Source organism: Sinocyclocheilus grahami, unplaced genomic scaffold (assembly GCF_001515645.1).
Source record: "Sinocyclocheilus grahami isolate Dianchi unplaced genomic scaffold, SAMN03320097.WGS_v1.1 scaffold3.1, whole genome shotgun sequence".
NCBI lineage: Eukaryota > Metazoa > Chordata > Actinopteri > Cypriniformes > Cyprinidae > Sinocyclocheilus > Sinocyclocheilus grahami.
The window spans coordinates 5,738,651-5,745,478 of NW_015505182.1; positions in this window are offsets into that span (position 1 = coordinate 5,738,651).

The window sequence follows — 6,828 nt, forward strand, 5'->3', positions numbered from 1 at the left end:
ACTCGGCTATATTACATACTATATATATAGAATATTATATAATGTTGTGCGCTATCCTATCTGAAGGCTCGTCAGTAGTGCGCTGATAGTGCTGAAGTGAACTAACCCTGGAACATAACCTGCTCCCACTCACTTATCCTCAAACATACCCGGGTATGTCACATAACCTGCTTTTTGGAATACCCCCATGTTGCCTTTAGATAACATACACACAAACTTACACAGACACAACGTTCTCTGAATATTAGGTTATGCATGTAAAAAATACACTATACCTATATTAAACACAACAAAATCCTAATCACATACATAAAAATCATAATCACATACATCAATAGTAATATTATTATTTTATTCAGTAGTTAAAGGGGTCAACTGCCTTTTTTATTATTTTGTACTGTTCTCTGAGGTCCACTTATAATGTTATCAAGACTTTTACATCAAAAAACTGTTTAGAATTAATAGGTTATTTTCTGTCCTGTTTTGACACCCCTCATCAGAATGCTCTGTTTGAATAGGCATGGAGGATTGTAAACTCGGAAGTAAATGCCCACTGCTATGATTGGCTAACAGTTGTGTTTTTTTGACAGCCTACATCCTTCACAGATGGATGCTGATGTGTTTTGTGTTAAAATGCATAAATACTCAGTACATGAATAGTTGACAAATAGGCAGTAAAAAAATGCTTATTTTGTAAAATAAAATTTTTGAAGAAGTCTGATCTTTGAGAAAATATAAAGTGTCACTAACTTTGTCAATTCTTTCATTGATTTTTAAAAAAAAATTTTTACTGAACTGTACCATAAAGTTGTACAATAGTGTGACATTGCAAAAGTTTAGAAAAAATATATAATATATAATAATATTTAAATAGCATGAGAGAGATTTATCTTCATTGTTAGACACTTATTTTCATATTGTGTTATTTATTTAATATGAAATTATAATGAACATTTCCCCCCTTGACTTGTTGGACAATTTCAAGACAAACTTTTACAACAAGACAAACTTTGCTGTAATCTATTCAAAACTGCAGAAAATTCTACCATTTTAAGATGAGTGATATTTATATATCCCCTGCTGCAATACTCAACTGTTTTAAGATATTTTGAGATAAAAACAAATCTGTGTCACAGCATGGGACATTACGTCACACAAAAGGACAGAAACATCTCGGTTACATGTGTAACCCTTGTTCCCTGAAGGAGGGAACGGAGACGTCACGTCGGTGACCGACGAATTATGAATCTCGCCAGAGAGACCAATCCACTTCGAGTGTAACTAAACAAGCCAATGGACATTGGCATGCGGAATTCGCATCTGGCTGCCACACCCCGCAGCGCGGGTATAAGAGGCAGCAGGTGCACCGCATTAATTCATGTTTTCGCTGAGGACCCGAGCCGGTGACCCGGCAGCTCAGCAGTGGTACAGCAACTGTGGCGACGTGACGTAACGCCTCCATTCCATCCTTCAGGGAACGAAGGTTGCACATGTAACCGAGATGTTCCCCTTCAGTCGGTCACTCTTAACGTCACGTCAGTGACAGACGAATTGGAAATCCCTACCAAAACACCACAGGTGCTGCCCCCTCCACTGCCCTGTGTAGGCCTCCTGAAATGTCCTATAAGGCAGATGATAGGACCGGGCTCTACACAAAGAAGGTTGACTACTGCTGTTCCACGAGCAACCCAAACAGTAGGACTTGGAAAAGGCACGCTGCGGTGTCACCTCCCATTGGGGGTTGAGTGACATTTACTCATGTGGAGTAACCCAAAAGAGTCCTATTGCACATGGAAGTCTCTGAGATGGCTCAGGCTGCATCATCTAGAGACGGCAGATCGTAGCCTGCCAGGGGAAACACGGCCCTCGTAACTGTTCCATGGAAATACACATATGGGATCCCAACAGGGTCGCTCATATGGACACTAGCCTCACACCAGATTTCAAGAATTCATTGGATGAAAGGCCTGGCGCTGGACGCTCCGCCACATCCGGCCGCCAGAGTGCTGGAGGACTCGACAGAGTTTGCCTGGTTAGGGAACTCTCTGGAGAACTAGGTGTTATGGCGCCGCAATCCATCTCTGACCCGGGCCTCTTAGTGCCACTACCTGTTTGAGGTGAGAACACAGGAGGAAACCGGTTCGACACGTAAGCTATAGAATAGGCTGTAACTCATGCTCCCCATCACCAGGGGGAGCATGAGTTCTGGGAACCAGGTCCTGTTGGGCCAATATGGAGCCACTAACAAGACCTGCTCCTCATCCTCCCTGATCTTGCACAGCGTCTGTGCGAGTAGGCTCTCTGGGGGGAACGCATATTTGCGCAGGCCCCAGGGCCAGCTGTGTGCCAGTGCATCCGTGCAGAGTGTTGCCTCGGTTAAGGAATAGAACCACTGGCAGTGGCTGGTTTCTGGAGATGCAAACAGGTCTACCTGAGCAACTCCGAACCGTCTCCACATCAGCTGAACCGCCTGGGAGTGGAGTCTCCACTCCCCTGGAAGTGCCGCTCGAGACAGCTCGTCGGCTGCCCGATTGAACACTCCTGAGATGTGGATGGCACGAAGGGACCTCAGATGCTTCTGACTCCAGAGAAGGAGGTGGCGAGCGAGTTGAGACATGCAACGGGTGCGTAAACTGCCTTGCCGGTTGATATACACAACGGTCGTAGTATTGTCCGTGCGGACCAGTACGTCCCTGCCCCGAAGGCACCCTCTGAGGCAGCTCAGGGCAAGGCGCACTGCCAGCAACTCGAGGCAATTTATATGCCAACACAGTTGGGGACCCATCCACACCCCTGAAATTGCTTGCCCATTGTACGTGGCTCCCCGGCCGGTGGCCGAGGCATCTGTGAAAACCACTGCATGACTGGATACCTGTTCCAGGGGCACTCCTGCCCGAAGGAACGAAGGATCCGACCACGGCTGAAGGTTCTGCGACAGGCCGGTGTAATCTGAACCCGGTGAGTGCCGCATAGCCACGCCCACCTTGGAACTCGGCCATGAAGCCAGTGCTAAAATGGTCATATATGGAGCAGACCGAGCGGAACTACTGCAGCAGCTGCAGCCATATGCCCCAGGAGCCTCTGAAACAATTTCAGTGGGACCACTGTCCTGCCTGATAAAGTCTTGATGCAGTTCAGCACCGACTGAGCACGTTCCTGGGTAAGGCATACTGTCTGGTTTACCGAATCCAGCTCCATTCCAAGAAAAGAGATCCTCTGCATTGGCACGAGTTTGCTCTTTTTCCAGTTGACACGAAGACCCTACTGGCTGAGGTGTCTGAGCACCACGTCCCTGTGTGCGCACAACTGATCTCGAGACTGTGCGAGTATAAGCCAGTCGTCAAATAGTTGAGGATACAAACACTTGTTCTCTCAAGGGAACAAGGGCCACCTCTGTGACTTTGGTGAAGACATGGGGTGACAGGGACAGCCCGGAGGGCAGGACCTTGTACTGATATGCCCAACATTCGAGGGTGAAACGCAGGAATGGCCTGTGTCGTGGGAGGACCGAGACATGAAAGTACGCATCCTTCAGGTCGATCGCTACAACCCAGTCTTGGGGACGGATGAACTTGAAAATGTGTCAACATCTTGAACGGCAGCTTGTGAAGCACGCGATTCAAAACTCGCAGGTCCAAGATTGGTCGTAACCCACCGCTCTTCTTAGGCACAATGAAGTAAGGGCTGTAAATCCCCGTCCTCATATCGGCTGGAGGTACTGGTTCTATTGCGTCCTTCGTCAGCAGGACTGCGATTTCTGCACGCAAGACAGGATGCCCCTAGACTTGGGGGGACGCCGGGTGAATTGAATCACGTAGCCGAGTCTGATGGTCTGCAGGAACCACCGAGACGAACTGGGGAGTGCTAACCAGGCTCCGAGAGACCGTGCCAGTGGAACCAACAGAGCCACTGACAATCCCGCAGAGCGGCAGCGCGGTGGAACACAGGGACCTGGCCCAGGGCCTATGACAGCCACGCCTGTGACAGTAGAGGGCGGGGTCTGGGTGTGAAGTGTAACACTCACCTGATCCTTCCTCGTGAGAGGGGGAACGTAAGGCCCCGGCTTCAGACTTGTAACAGCCTGGAGTGTGACTTTAACTTTTTATTAATAAAACAATCCCGAAAAAAGTATCACAGGTTCCAAAAAATATATATGAAGCAGCACAACTGTTTCCAGCATTGATAATAAATCAGCATATTAGAATGATTTCTAAAGGATCATGTGACACTGAAGACTGGAGTAATGATGCTGGAAATTCAGTTTTGCTTTACAGGAATAAATTATATTTTAAAGTATATTAAAATAGAAACTGTTATTTTAAATTACAATAATATTATAATAATACAGTATATACAGTTTGTTTCTGTATTTTTGATCAAATTAATACAGCCTTGATGAGCATAAGAAGCTTCTTTAAAAAAAAAAAAACATCAAAAAACTTACTGATCCCTGGTCCCTTACTTATATATATATATATATATATATATATATATATATATATAGAGAGAGAGAGAGAGAGAGAGAGAGAGAGAGAGCGAGAGAGAGGTGTATTCAGTATATATATAGACGCGTCCTGGCCAGGATTTCCATATTGCCTAAAATATCTAGGTTTTGGCTTTGTTTGCGTGTGCAGACCGATTGGTGTATGACATCAAAATACCTCGAGAGCATTTTGAAAGCATAATGAACCGTCTGTATGGTATTTTGATGTCATACACCGATCGGTCTGCACACATCAAACAAAGCCAAAACCTAGATATTTTAGGCAATATAGAAATCCTGGCTCGGACGCGTCCTGGGAAAATGGCACATATTGTCACCCTAATATATATATATATATATGTATGTATATATATATATATAGTCTCTCTATAGAATTTTAACTAACTATGATGACTTCTGTTTCTGAGAAACTTAGTAATGGGTCGGTTATGACACATCATGTATACTCTGTTTAAAGTGTAGTTTAGCTTAAAATACTTTTAGGATATAGGGCAGTATACAGTATAACATACTGTAAAGCAAATATCAGCTGTTTTGTGCATGTTGTTGGATAACTGTGATGGGAACATTCAAACATTTGCTTTCCTTTACAAAATGCACCCACACTGTACATGTCACCCAAAATGGATGCGTTTTCATTCATGTCTTGTTGATAAATAGGTTCAGAAGTCAGAGAAAGATGATTGTATTTTTTCCGGATGTGGATAATTTGGAGCGCTTTCATATGGGCTTTTACCGCATATAAGAGGAGTCAGTGAAAGGCGTATCACTCCGTCCCCAGCACTACTGCTCAGTCACTATGATGGATCATCCATTTTACGGGCTTTTTCCTCTGATCCGCTATTCTAAACTGTATTTTCTTTCCACTTTATCTTGAAACATCCATTTTTACCTGACACACTTATTCATCAGAAAAGCAGAATATTGCTTGGGATGAGCTGATTTCCTGTGTCCCACAGATGTCCTCCAGCGCTGAGAGGGACACGACTCAAAGATTCTCCTCTCGCTCGCTTTTTTCATTCCCTCCCTCCATCTTTCCTCTCTTGAGGAGGCAGGTTGATTGTTTGACTTTTCAAGTCTGCCATGATGAAAACACAACAGATACATCTTCCTGGTTCAATTAGGGTAGTTGGGGCCACATCAACTCCCTCTCATAAAGCAGTCCATCTTTCCTGCCGACAGTAGGAGGGGGCAGAGGGTGGACACTAATGAGCGAGCTAGAGGGGATTGTGAGATTGACAGAATGAGCCAGGGTCACAACACAGTACGGTAAGGACATTAAAAATGGGCCAGAGCATTTTTGGGGCGCTTTTTTTATTTTGGAGGGGAGATGGTTCATCTGTGTCTGGTTGAAAATTAATATTGTAATTTTCTGTAGGCTTGAAATATGGCACGGACCATTCTTTATTCCTCTGATTACCTGTCATTCAACATCCTCTGCTTAAAAAGACACTCACAGAGCCATTTGCAAAGCTTAATCTCTGTTAAAAGTCCAAAAACCGGTATGGATACTACACAAATTTGGTATTCAGTACGAGGAAGCATCACAATAGAGCAGTAGGGTTTAAAATTGAACAGTACATTACATTATTCTTAATTTTGCAGACAATTTCTTATCTAAAGTGACTTACAGTACATTTTAATACAATCTCCCAAGAGAAACCTTGAATTAAAGTCAATGTGAATCAAAATGGGCCGAATTTACTTTCATAATGCACATTCCTGGATTCTTTCTGCATTATTCATTGATTCATGTTGTTTCAAAGAATAGTCTTTGTAATCTTTCATCAAAATGTAATAACTTGCTTCACCTCTTAAATGACTTCCAACATAAACCAACAGGTAACGCAGCTTTTTTAAAATACTGCCAGTAATTAACAAAGAAATTTAATGTTGGTTAATGTTAATAACCTGCTTGTGAGAGCGAAGTTTGTGAAGGTCTACAGTTATAGCGCCACAGAGTTCAAGAGCAGCAAATGCAAGAAGGCACGGAAACCACTGTCGCGGCCGTTGCAGAAAATTAAAATGGTCTTTAATAAAGTTTAAGGCAAAAGACAACAATATGCCAAGATCATTGGAATATGTTGAGGTGAAGGTGAACTTGACCTTTGACCTTGATGTCCTGGTCAAAAAGTCCACCAAAATTCACTGCAAACCCGCATTCAAGTCCATTCTGTTACTAAACGCTCGTTTTTTATATTCGTAATGGATAAAATAAAGTCACACCACACATATTTCCTCTTTTAAATGAATGAATGAATGGTGCATTTATGTAGCACTTTATTGTGTATTGCTGTACACCCAAAGCGCTTTACAATCATGTG